We start from the raw sequence: 13,537 nt of genomic DNA, 5'->3' as shown, positions 1-13,537 counted from the left end.
ATCTGTTGAAAGCTCTGAATATGTTAATAAAATCGGACCCTTCTTGGCTTGCTAAATTTTGCTCAGTGCAACATTCGTCACACATTGCAGGTACTTTAAAATAGCACTGGAAACGATCAACACTAGAACTATCGTGATTTTGGCGCGTGTAACTCTATTGCAACCAGTCAAAAAGACTGGTGGTTAACAAATAAATATTATTTATGATCCGTCTAACATTTTGATATTCCTTTTAGTTTGTATAATTAATACGCAATTGATTATTTGTTTCTTACATCAGCATCAGAAATCTTTCAAACAGAAAAAGTCAATAATTTAACCAGTTGTGTAGCCTTCAAGATCCAAATCGTTGACAACAAAATGATCAAAGTATTACTTCTTCTTGGCCTGCTCAGGATTGAGCACGTTGCGTCAACATGGCCCAGTCTCCAATCAGTTTCCAGGAAACTCGGACTAGGGCTGCATCCGATCTCCAGCCACCGAGCACGCTGTGCTCCTCTACGCCTCGTGCCAAACGGGTCGCTGACGAGCACCTTCTTGGTGGGGCATGAGTCCGGCATCCTCATCACGTGCCCCAGCCAACGTATCCTTCCGGCTTTGATTACCGTCAGGATATCAGAACCGCCAAACAGCTCAGCTAGCTCATGGTTTATTCTCTTCGCCACACGCCCTGTTCACACACACCGCCTAAGATAGTCCTTAGCCGCTCGAAAATGGCGAGTGTATTGGCGTCCTCCGTCAGCATAGTCCAAGACTCGTACCCGTAGAGGACTACCGGACGTATCAAGGTACGGTAAATCGTGCATTTCGTGTGTTGGTGGAGTCTTCTAGATCGCAGGAGTTTGTAGTGTCCGAAGTAGGCACGATTTACCTGTAATGCGCCTTCGGACACTCTGCTTTCGAGTCGGGCTCTATCATGGTCAGAGCCTCCGGCAAGCAGATCTTTTGTCTTCGTCGCATTGATGCTCAATCCAATTCTACTGGCCTCGCGGTTCAGTCGGGTGTACGCCTCGCACACCGCCGCAGTTATCCGTCCGATGATGTCGATGTCATCCGCGAAACCAAGGTGGGATTCAAACGATTCCAACAGCATGCTCGAAACTCTTACCTTTCACTGCACCCCGTCTATAGTGGCCTTTAGCAGCCGTACTAACTTCCCAGGGAATCCGTACTGCTGCATCTATGGTATAGTAGGCCGCCTTGAAGTCAATGAACAGGTGGTGCGTAGGGATCTGATGCTCCCGGCATTTTTGGAGGATCTGCCGTAGAGTGAAGATTTGGTCGTTTGTCGATTTGCCTCCAACAAATCTAGCTTGGTAGCTGGATTTTCGACGAAATCTGTAGCAAGGGGCTCCAGTCTGCAGAAGAGTATTCGGGACAGGATCTTATAGGCAGCATTCAGAACTGTGATGGCCCGGAAGTTAGCACAGTCCATCCTGTCGCCCTTTTTGTACACCGGGTGTACGACACCCAGTTTCCATTCGTCCGGTAGGTCTTCCTGATCCCAAATCTTAACAATCAGCCGATGCATGATGGCGGAAATCCTCTCCGGACCCATCTTAAGCAGTTCGGCCACCAGCCCATCGCTTTGTAACATGATTTGTTGCATTTCAGCTGTTTGATGGCACTGATGACTTCGTCCAAGGATGGCGGGGGTACCTCGTCATCGTCATGCTGGCTGTCGTAGTTCTGCAGTTCTATTTCTTGTAAATTCTTGTTTCAAGCAGCATCGCCCTTGACGTAACTCCATATCATTATAGGATAAGATTTTTAACTCTTAAGTTCATAGAAATGAAGACTTTTACAAATTCAAAAGTGTTAAAGTCATGTATGAAAAATAGACGAATTATTTCACTATGGTTAATAAACCCTTTTGGAAGGTATGAAACCAGTCAAATTGAAAGGTTCGGTAGTTCAAATATTGAGGGAAATAATTTTACTTTTCAATCGTAAATTCGTAAGTGAAAACTACATCATTGAAATTATCCTAGTCGGGGCAAAGCTTTTACAGCAATGTCTATTTGAAGCAATAAAATATATTATATAAAAGTTTTTAAATTATTTATATTCTGAAAAGGATACATACACTATAACCATGAACAGGTTAAGCTGTTGTGAAAGAGAAAGGTTCTTTATGTTTTTACGAGCAAGATTTTCAAATTATACTATTGTATTCTGGTCACGAGTGCTGGTTGTTATTAAATGTAAAAAAAGTGTGCTTTACAAATAAGACTATCATCGTACTGCTGCAATCAGTGCGGTGTGGCCCGCATATGCTCCATTGGCCACGATTTGAAAAGCGTCTTTTTTTTATTCGATCTCAAATTTTCTTAGACACAACACAAAAGAATCAGGAAAATGAACCTAATGAAGGGTGAACATAAGACCGGATCTAACAGTTCTCAGTAACGTGTTTGCTATATTGTTTGTTCCTCAAAACAACGATTGATAACAAAATCTGACAAACACTAGCACAGGCTGTGTTGTGTAAAATTTGTAAAGCTAGAAAACAAAAAATACAAAAATGGAAAACATCTCCGACGCCCGCTACCCGCTATCACTCCCTTTCTAACCAAAACACTGCCGCCAAAGGCGGACTTTTCTTGACCCTCCGTCAAATGAAACATTTACAAAACAAGGCACGTAAAAGGCACGGCCTACACGATGGCAAAATGAAACGAAAATGTAATCGAAATGTACAAAAAAAAAAAAATGGTAGCCAACAGGGGGAAAAAAACCATACGCACGGAAAACCGGCCGATCGGTGTAATGGCCGACGGTCATCATCGGAATGGTGGTGACAGAAAACTACAATCCATTGGTGACGGGAAGGTGATGGAAATGGGGAGTGGGGGGTGGGGAAGGGGGGTACTGCCAAACTGGGTTTCCCTTTTTCTTCCTGGGAAATCAACATCCTCTTCAGCTCCTGCTTGCTCCTCATTCACCCTTTCAAAGCTGGGGTGGGGGTTGCGTTTCGAGCAGTATAAGATGGCGTGAATATCGAAACGAACAGCAGCCTTCTTCTTGTACTTGCTCGATTCGTTTGTCAAACCTGAACACAGAGCGGAGTGAGAGAAACAAGTGGAAAGTCCAAACACCATCTCAAATCGCGGTGAGAGAGAAGCATACTGGGGGTGGATGGTAGCGTTTTCTGTCGATTTCGGAACAGTTATTTGAATCAACTTTTATTTTTCCAATATTTTTTTTTCCTGTTCAGCTCTATCCCTTTCGGTTCAACCCTAACTGAAAGGTTGGCAGGATTTTTTCTTTAAGGGCGTCGAAATTTGAGGGTTCTTGAACGCGGGGAAACGTGAGTGTCACCCGTTTAGAGATCTGGGTGGATTACTGGTGTCGGAACATCGATGTAAAAGAATACTCTCGCTTTCGCCATTTTCCCATCCCTTTGGAACCGGGCTTTTGAGGGCACGACGATGCTTTAGTTTCGTTGTGCCACGCATTGGGGTCTCGATGTGTTTTCTATTCTGTTTTGCTGCTGTCGCTTCTATTGTTGGTTGTTCTATTGACTATCAGCTTTGGAAAACCAATTCTTAAAAGGTCGTCCTTTCAAGGGTCGCTTTGGGGTTGGTTTATTTTTTTGTTGTTGTTGTAGGATCTTTTCTAGTTTATGCTGTCGGTTGTTGTTTTTCTTTTGGTGCATCGTCGTGTGTGTGTGTTTTTTTTTATTACGACTGTTGTTTTGTAGTTTTCCTTTTTACACCCCCCCCCCCCCCCCCTGGCCATGAGAATTAGGCATTGGGGGCATTGTTTTTCGACATGATTGAATCCGGAAGGCCGAAAGCGTTGGAATGTGGTGAATAAAAGGTATCGTGCTATGTTTGTTTTCGGGGTTTTTATGTTTGAAGCTTTCCGTGGAGCAGCAGTTCTGGATGGGGGTTTCCTTCCATCCAGGTTCCCCTTTAATGCAGGCGGGATTTCTTTCTGTCCGTGTGTTGAAGTGTTGAAGAAAAAAAATCTGTTGCTCTGTTAATAATATCACATTTCTTTTCGATGACATCCAGGTTAGGGTCGAAAAGTTAGACGATCATTTTGGAAAACGGTACCTTCTTGAAGGGTCTAGCAAATGCACATGGAATGCCGCTGACTGTGCTGGATGAATGCCAGAGAATTTTTGTTTGCATGGTTTCGGCTAATGTCTGCTCTGACCATTTTTAAAAGTGATAAAATACGGCTTAGAGTGAAGCAAACATGTCAAAAAAGCGCGTGTTACAAGCTGTATATTGTTGCTGACTGAACGATCGTAATTTTTTTTTGGCGTGTGACAAGTTTGAGTGCCTTTTCAAACTAATTGATTAGGAAACATCTCAATCCGCAATAAAGGTTTCTATTTTTACAGGCAGTTTTGTAATACATTTTGTAATACATTCTTACACTTATTTGCTTTGGTACATTTTTAATCAAATCATTAAGGCGGCATTATTGCGACTTTATCACTCTGCCACCATCCCGTTTTTCCTGCCGTAATTTGTGTAAAGTGTTTATTTGTGTCCAATTAAGCTGGATCATTCACACATCGGTAAGCTCGCTAAAGCTGACGAATTAGCTTCCCTCCTTTATCTATGCAACGTGCATCACTTTAAAGGCAGTGAAATATTGGTGTCAGGTCTTTAATAGCTCGATTGACTAATTTTTCTGTCCCATCTTCATCGGGGCATCGTTTCGCTTACAGCCCGTTCGAACAAGCGGTAAGTGCTTCCTGTGTGCTGTAAAGCGAATGGCATGAAATTGCTACCATTTGTCATGGCTGGTATCAGTGGGTTCGGTATTGGAAAGAGCTGACACGTAACGATTGCAGCACGATGACACTGCCAGCACACGTGTGTGTGTGTGTCAAAGCAAGACACATACACGCACACGAATCCAGCAGCACGTTTCATTAAATAGGGATTAAATTTTCATTTGTAATAGCATTCCTCGGGCGTGTCGTCTTGCTTTCCGGTGTTTTCCACCCAAGTTTGCATACACTGTAGCAGCAGTAGCCTGTTCGAGTAGCGCCCATATTACCATTCTCTAGTCAGCACTTACGCAAGACTGTTCGCCTTGAGCACCAGACTTTCCTGTCATCAGAATTTCCCGCTGTTTTCCACCATCTTCCAACTTGCCTGTGCTTCGAAAGTTCTCATTAGGGAGAAAAAAGTGAGCAAAACAAGTAATAAGTTCTTTGGTGAATATTTACTTGGCCGTAGACTGTACCGTGAGCAGAAAACCTAGTGACACAATTTCCATCTTCGTCCTCTTTATAATTGAGGGAGTGAAGTAGAATAAAAAAATACAGAACGCGCGCGCACACACACACATTAAAAATTAAGTTGAGCTGGTGCGAAATGAAATAAGGGTAGTAGTATCAACACCCAGTAATAAAAAAATGGCAGAGAAAACGAAGAGCACGGAAAACAATTGATATCGTTTCCAGCGAACGTACGACTGAAAAGTGTCCTTAAGTGAGGATTTTAAAACATTAAAAAAAATGTCTTCATTTTCTTCAACACGGGACAAAAACACCCAAAATGTGAAAGGCTATAGTGGTGGGGCTGGGAGAGTAAGTAAGTGGGAAGGTAACATATTTCTCGCTCGCAACACGTAATGAGATTCGGGAATTCGCGCAAAAGCTGTGGTCGCTTTTCGGCAGCATCAGCAGCACCAACTTCACTACAAATGTCACCCGAAACCAGGAGGGCAGGAGGGTGAGATAATAAATTTTACTCTCTTTGCTTTTCCCACCTCTTATTTTCAAGATCGAGAAAAACCACTCATTTCCCTCAAAAAAACGGGGCATTGGGGTGGTGGTGGATTAGGCAGGAAGGTAAATCAGTGTAACCGAATGAAGAGTTATGGGAAGGAAAACAATATATTTGTATGTGTGTGTGTTTGCGTGTGTGGGTGTTGTTGTTTATCTAATATGTTGGATTTCCTTGAACAACTCTTCTTCGGTTAAGGTACGTTCCTAGTGGAAATTTAAAGCAAAAGTCGCAATAGAGTAGAGGAAAAGCGAGAGTCTATTATGGTTGTGGTCCGTATTTATGTATAGGAAATGAGAATAATAACTCTTTAAATGGTTTGATTCAGACTGCACGAACATTAGGAATATTTGTGATTGAAATCACCCCAAATAAGTAATTTCCGTAACGATTTGGTCCGTAAAAAGGGATTTTAATCGTTAAAATTTAATTTTAGGGAATCGTAGCTCTTATAATGTAAGTGAGTAGCTTATCTTTCCTCTTTAAACATAGCTACTTTACACAAGACTAGATGTAAACATTAATACCAACCTTTAATTGGAAAATTAATTTTTCCCAAATCCTCTCCAAATCTATGCACTATAAAAGCCGGGTCTCTTTGTAGATGATCCTCTACTGTGATACATTTTTGCCCCAAGTGATAAATTAACACAAAACCAAAAACTTGCATCTCTCTTGATTTATAGTCATTAAAGCTCAACAACAACAAACCTATTGAAGTAAGTTGCTGGTAAGGATCAAAAGTGTCTTCCATGCTCAATGGGAGATGAATCGCTCTTTTCGCTGCGGTAAAAAAAAAACCAGCAATGTGCTTGCTGCTTTTCGCCTCCCCATGCATGTAGATAGGTTCAAATCGAACACCGGACCGGGCACAACAAACGCAATGAAAATGGTTGCTGAAAACGGGAAGATGGAAAAATGGCGCTGCGCCGTTGCGAAACCTGCAGCGAGTTGATAAATGTCGCCGGGCACAATTTATTGAAGCAGACCACAAAACAGAACCCAACAGTCGTCGTCGTTGAGCGTGTGTTTCCGAGGGTTTTTGGAATGTTGCACATGGTAAGCAGAATGGAATGGACGGTTTGAAATTCCTGGTGTACGCCGGAGGTTGAGGCGGGTTAGGGTTTTGGCTCGTTTTTTCTTTGCTGGCATGCCACTGAGTGCATTTTGACTAATTTATTTGAAGAGAGAGTGAGAGAGAGAGAGAGAGAAAGAGAGCGAGCGAAGAGCGAGAGCGGATTTTGAGTAGATAATCTCAGGTTAAAGGAAAGTAAACTACATGACTGGAAGATTTTTGGAAGACTGCACACGTGCGATTGGAATTGCTGCGTTGGTAAAGGAGCTTTGAGCTTGAATGTATTGAAGCAGACATTCAATTTCATCCACTGCTCTCGGCACTAGAAGTATGTGATCGTCAGCGAGCGTCGTGATATTAAGCCCTGGAGGGATGGGTTTCTTCGTAGCGGGAAAGGTTCGCTGCGGTGCGATGTTTCCAGAATTCCTTCCAGCATACCACAGAACCGGACGGTAAAGCGAAAGTGGTGAAATATTTCAATATAACACTCGCCTAAGTAATACAATACTCTCGAAAGAAGGCCACAACGATACGGCAGAACAGCGCTGCAGACAATGGACGGCCGTGTGTCACGAGCATTACCCGGAGAGGGAGGCCAGAGTGGATGATTGGAAAGAATCGCCATTGAAGTCGATGACGAGTAGCCAACGAACACGGCACACAGCTTGCGAGAAGAAAATGTAAGGAACTAGGTACAAGATCATAGAAAAAAGCTCGATCTCAAATACACTACAGAGCCACCCTTCAACGCGGAGAAATTTATACACTGGTGCCGTGACCAGGATCTACACTTGCACTGCACATTGATCTGGAATGTAACTGGTGTTTTCGCCATAAAAACCCCACACTACTATAATCTCTTTGCTTTACCACCTTGACCTCCCCTCTCCTCCCCTCTGCCCCTCATTTCATCAACAATTTACGCTTTTGTTTTTCCCACCGGCAGACTACTCCGCCCGCCATTCTGTATGACCCCCGCTATGCCATGTGTCAAACGAAGGGAAAATGAAAACATAATTTATTTATCCATTCCCATTTGTCCGGCGACCACCTCCCCCCCCCCACCTCTCACCGAGGATGTATATTTCCTTCCTGTTTACTCGGGCAATAATTCCTCCTCCCCTCTCCCCCAATCGCTCCTATTTCACTCCCTTTCCACTCCTCGATCTGTTTTCCAATTGCAATCTCGCACATCTCGAACGCTTTACAAAGCAGCATTATTGAAGCGAAGGTGAATCCCTGGGGGAATTCTTGTGTTCTTCTTTGCGTTTTTATTTTCACACGCACCCCTCCCCTCCCCTTACCTCCCCTATCACGCCCGCTCCTTTCCTATCTGCTTCTTTGCTGGAGTGCAAACAAAAGAGCGGAGAGAGAGAGAGAAAAAAGTGTTCAGTAATCAGACTGTGGCCTCGTCGGTGCTTCGTTCCAATTTTATTCATTCCGTTTGTTCTTTTCGGTGTTTCGTTTGAAGTCTTTGGTTGCAAATATACGGTGATGAAGTTTATTCCTTCAACCGTAGCGGTGCGCATCACACTCTCGGCTTGCTCACCTTCCGTTGTTTTTTCACTTCCCTGTTTTCCACCCACCACAAGCTCCTCTCTCCTTCATTCATTCTGTCGAGGTAAGGTGTTCAATAAAAAAAATGGGACAGAAAGCAAGGATGAATACGCTTGCTGGTGGATCGGTTTGCCGTTTCATCCGTTTATAAATTTCTCTACTCGATGGGATAATTTCCATACCGATCGTCTTTTTGTGCCAGTAACGGGGCTGTATAGATGAGCGTGAGTCTGTGTGTGTACTGTGCAATGAAGCGCATACCTTTTTGAACATACGATTATCCGTCGAAGCAAGGCCAGGAGCAGGACCGTTCAGGTGTGCCAGCCGGCGAGTACCAGACATTCCTGATGAGAGGGAAAACACAAAGAAATGGGGAGTTTTCATTAGTGGCACGGTACGATGTTGCCAGGACTTTAAGCTGGTATTGAGGTTCTCTTCCTCTCTCTCTCTCTCTCTCTCTCTCTCTCTCTCTCTCTCTCTCTGCGAGAGAAAACACACAAACTCTTTCTCGCATTTTATACTTTTCTTCGGCGAAGCGATGATGGTATGCTTCTTCTCCTCTGTTGTTTCTCTATTTGATGTTACCTTAATTACATTCATCTTTTATCTCTGGGTTTCTTGCAAGAAGAGTTATCGTTTTCAGGAAATGCATTTTGCCACTGCTTTAATGCGATGTTGGTTTGGCACCGACTCTAGGAGCAATGATTTTCAACAACATAATCATTTGCTTTTGAAAAACTCGCTTTGCATACATTCAGGCTTAAGAAATTGAAATAATTTTTACCAACACATGCCAACGGAAAGTGTTGACCAGAAAGGCTGTTAAAACTAAATCAAACTTTAAACGACGATCCTTCATATCACTCTTTTCACAGCTTGAAGTTCAAACCAACAATCAAGTTTTAGAATCCTTTGAATTTTCGCTTGCATACTTTCTGGCGTGAGGAGAAAAAGAAATAAATATACGTACGCATGCAACAAATGCTTAAAAAGATGCTCATTTAAATCTTTTTAAGCTACAAAAGGAAAATAATGCACCCCTGTTTTGTCACACGCCATATGAATTCTTGAAAATATTTTGATTTGTATTGAAATCGAGACTTGTTACTATACAAAAATGTAATTCTACCCCTTGTGCTACACTCCGTAATGCTTTTCGTTAACTAGAAAGACAGATCATCTGCAGAGTGGTGTTGTATTAGGTCGCATCCCCGTTGATGGATTGTTCGCAAGCTGCACGCTGTTTGGTGACAGCTTTGGACAGGTCGGTTCCAGTGTTTTGCTGGCTGGCAGCTGAACTGCTACAGCTGAGCGATTTGATAGATTATCAGCAACAAGCTCAAGAATTCGTTTCGACACCGTGTATTCCGTCCATCCGTCCGTCCGATTCGCAATGCGGAGGATGTGTCTTTTCGCTCTGGATCTCTGGACTGGTGAACTTAGGAGTGAATTTGAGGCCGATTAGTGGCGAAGTTTTGCTGTTTGCTTTTTAGTATGTCAAAAGATTGATGTATGAAGTAGGCCCGAAAAGTGGTACTCTACACTAATGAGAAAAGAGGACTAGACGGAGAGAGAGAGAGAGAGAGAGAGAGAGAGAGAGAGAGAGCCAGCGCGCCTGATGCGTGCATTTGGGTAGTACCACTGGACTTCGGCTTAGGATTATCATCAATTACATTAATTAATGGTTTGCGGCTTGGGTTGCTTTAGTCAAGGATGTAACAGAATGGACAGGGCAACGAGCAAAATACAGCTTGACGAATGGTTTAGACATCGGCCAAGGTTTAGGAAAATGGTTTCAATACCACCGTGTCTTTGTTCCACAATCCTTCGAGATCTCTGGTTCTGAACTCTTCCCAACCTACGCAAATCGAGTTGCCCTCTACTTGGGCGGCTGAATCTCGATGAAAGAATACTAAAAATTGGATAAATCATACGTTTGGCTGTTATTTTTTATTTTTTTGGTCTTGCCTGGAAGTTCCGATAAAGAGACTTTTAATGAGTTTCTTCGGATCTCGTAATTCACACATTTTAAAGGAGCACAAATACGATATTTAAAAGATGTTGTGCGGCAAACACCTCTTTAATGATTTTTCATTTTATTAAGTGCAGATTATCACTTACTCAAACGCACTGTGTGCACTTGTTGCATACTTGTAGGCGTTTTCATGTTTTGAATTTAAATAAAGCGTGTGGCCTTTTCAAAGTGAATAACCATTTTAAAATTTGTGAAAAAGCTCAAACCACACACTTCCACTTATGTGATTCCAAAAAGCACAAGAAAAGCATTGACCAAAGTAAAACGAAAAGCGGGTCAGAACATAAAATATCGCTCCCTCCGGGATCCTGACACGGGTTGCTCTGCCACCGGATGGCAAAAGGCAACTATTTTGCTGCAGTGTCATTCATAACGCTGAAGGGGAAAAAAGTGGAGCAGATAGAAAAAAAAAACACTCACACACACGCGCAAACATTCCTTTTTACAAACGCTGAGGCTGGGTAGATGATGTGTTTCTTTGCAGCTAGTTCGCTATAACGCTTCTCAGCCGCACGGAGCATTCGCTTGCCAATGGTGAATTTGAGCCACCGAAGGTTCGTTGGCAAAACAAAAAAAGAGCGTGAAGAAAATGCGAGCTTACCTTGCTCCCCTTTAAAGCGGCAAACCGTACCCGTGGGGTGCGTGTTTTGCTAGACAAATGGGTTTTATTAAAATTTACAACGTCTTAAGTGTGTCCGTCCATCCCGGGCGCGTTACGCGGTGGGGTTTTTCGGTTTGTGAAACAAAGCAAAAAAAAAAAAAACAGGGGAGTGGGTGGAGGGAGAGGAGGGGGAGGGGGTAGGGCAGCGATTCGCACTCCGCCGCTGATGGCTTCATTTTACACGTTGCGCTTTCGCGTTGACTTGACTTTCGTTACGCTCGTGTTAACCATTGTGTTTCCTTAGCGCAGTGGGAATGGAAAGGATGCCGTGATAAGTTTTGTTGTGTGCGCTCGGCTGGAAATGATATGCATATTTGATGAAATGTGGGTTTGCTGCCGTTGCTACCACCGCTTGCGATTGCTGCTGCTGCTGCTACGACCAGGAAACAGTAATGTGTGCGGGCTGTACTGTTTATTTATTTAACGTTACGAAGGCTGCGCTACTCGTGCCTGCTAGCTAGTAGGGTGAAAAAGATTTTGTTTTGTAGCGTGTATTTGTTCATGGTAGATAAGAAGCGTACAACAAGTTCGGTTGAATAAAACGCATAAAAAATCAAACCAAACCAAGCATTGCAGTATTGCGTGTGGTATTGTTTTTTCACACTATGACAAACGACCGTGCGTTGCATCGTTTTGTTAGTTATGGATGGTGCTTTTCTACTGCAAGATCGCTGCAAAATGGATACTATCCTGTTGTGCTAAAACTCACGTAATGCGTGTTGCCTAAGAAAGGGTTTGGTTTGATTTTTCTTTCCAATTTAACAGTTTTATAAAGAGGCATGATACAATGACAAAATGTAAAATATAAAATCAGACGAAAGAAGCAAAGAAATGTATGAAATTTCGACGATAATAGTTAAAAGCCACAAAAACAATCGATTATTACAAAGAATAATCGGGAACAAATTAAACTCACAGTAATTTCAAACCGATAGATCGTTAGGATTTTCTACCTTTACTTGTCTGATTTTCTTATTTCCCCTATTTTAAATTGTCAAAATTATACCAAGAGACACCGAGAGAAATATAGAGAGACAAACGAATGAATAAAGCACCAGCCGCCTTGGGAGCGTGGCGAAGGCTTCCTGCAACCGTCTACCAGCGTCGCAACCTCATCAGTAGCAGCAGTAAACGAAACTTCCCGCAAACCTATTCAATTGCCGCACAAAAGCGTTATTCAGAATTTTTGCGCCCGACGGAATTGGGACTGGAACAGGGCAAGGATAGAACAAAATAAATAAAATCGAAACTAGGGACAGAGAGCAAAAGAGAGTGCGAGAGAGAGAGAGAACAGCACTGATGCGCACCGAACGAATCAAGCGCGTCCCTTGCAAGGGACAAGGGCGAGAATGGAGGGAAGAGAGTTGGTACGTGGAGCTGAGATGAATGATGGAAGCGGACGCACAATCCCAAAGGGCTTGCCCTAATTTTGTGCCGCGTGCTTCATGAAGGATGACTTTTTCTTTCTGTGCTGTGCGCTCTTTCGATATCGCACGTAGCGAGCGCTTGCAGCTAACTTGAGCGAACTTGAGTTAGTGTGTGCTTTTTGGTCTTTTTTTTTTTGCTGTGTGCAACCAATTACGTGAATGCTTTCGTTGCGGAGCCCTTCCAATCCCCCCCCACCCCCTCCCCAACCGCCCACGCGTCCTATGAAAATAGAGAATTAAGCGGCAAAAATAGATAGACAAAACGGGGAACACAGGTTAAAGATTGTGCACAAAGTAAACCCGCACGGGGAGTGAAGGAGAGATAAGGGTAACCGTTGGATGCTGTTTTCGTATGCAGTGGGAAGTTAGGGTGAGTTGTTCATTGGAATTGGCATTATTTATTGAAAACTTCAAGCGACTTTGCTCGATGTTGTTGAGTAAATGGCAAGTTCTTGAGCAAGGTTTTCTGCAAGAATGTAAGAGATTACATTTTCCAATATAGGGCAAACAATGGGACCCCTTTCGTGGAACAGGTGGACAACTCTGTTGGATTGATGGGTTGTCTGTTGCATAATTTTGATGTAAGGTTGTGCTGTTGTGATGGTAACCGATTTTCTTAGAGATTATCAATAATTTATTTGATCATCGTATTATTAAATTTTTTGCTTCACAAAAGAAGTATCAAAACCATGCAATTAAATTAGTATTCCGAAATCCTGAATTAATAAATCTTGAAGTTGTGCATCTTGGTCAAGCCAGAACACCAGGCGCCTCCATGTACATTTCAATAATTTAATAAAAGTATATCATATAAGCAAAACCATACGCTTTGCCACACTGAAGCTTTTTGAATAAATATTCCTATTCCAAGATGTTCCTCGCACGCAATTCTTTTTGGAACGCTGCACAAGTAAAGTAAATTTTACTTCACAAAGCTTTAGAGATCTCCATGATCAAAAATTTTCCTTTCAGAACACACAAATTAAAGTTCGACGTACCGAATCGTTTTTATTTTCTCCATATTTT

The sequence above is a fragment of the Anopheles maculipalpis genome, chromosome X (genome assembly GCF_943734695.1).
Source record: "Anopheles maculipalpis chromosome X, idAnoMacuDA_375_x, whole genome shotgun sequence".
Lineage (NCBI taxonomy): Eukaryota > Metazoa > Arthropoda > Insecta > Diptera > Culicidae > Anopheles > Anopheles maculipalpis.
The sequence above is the reverse complement of the archived record's forward strand: the minus strand, read 5'-3'. Positions refer to the sequence as shown.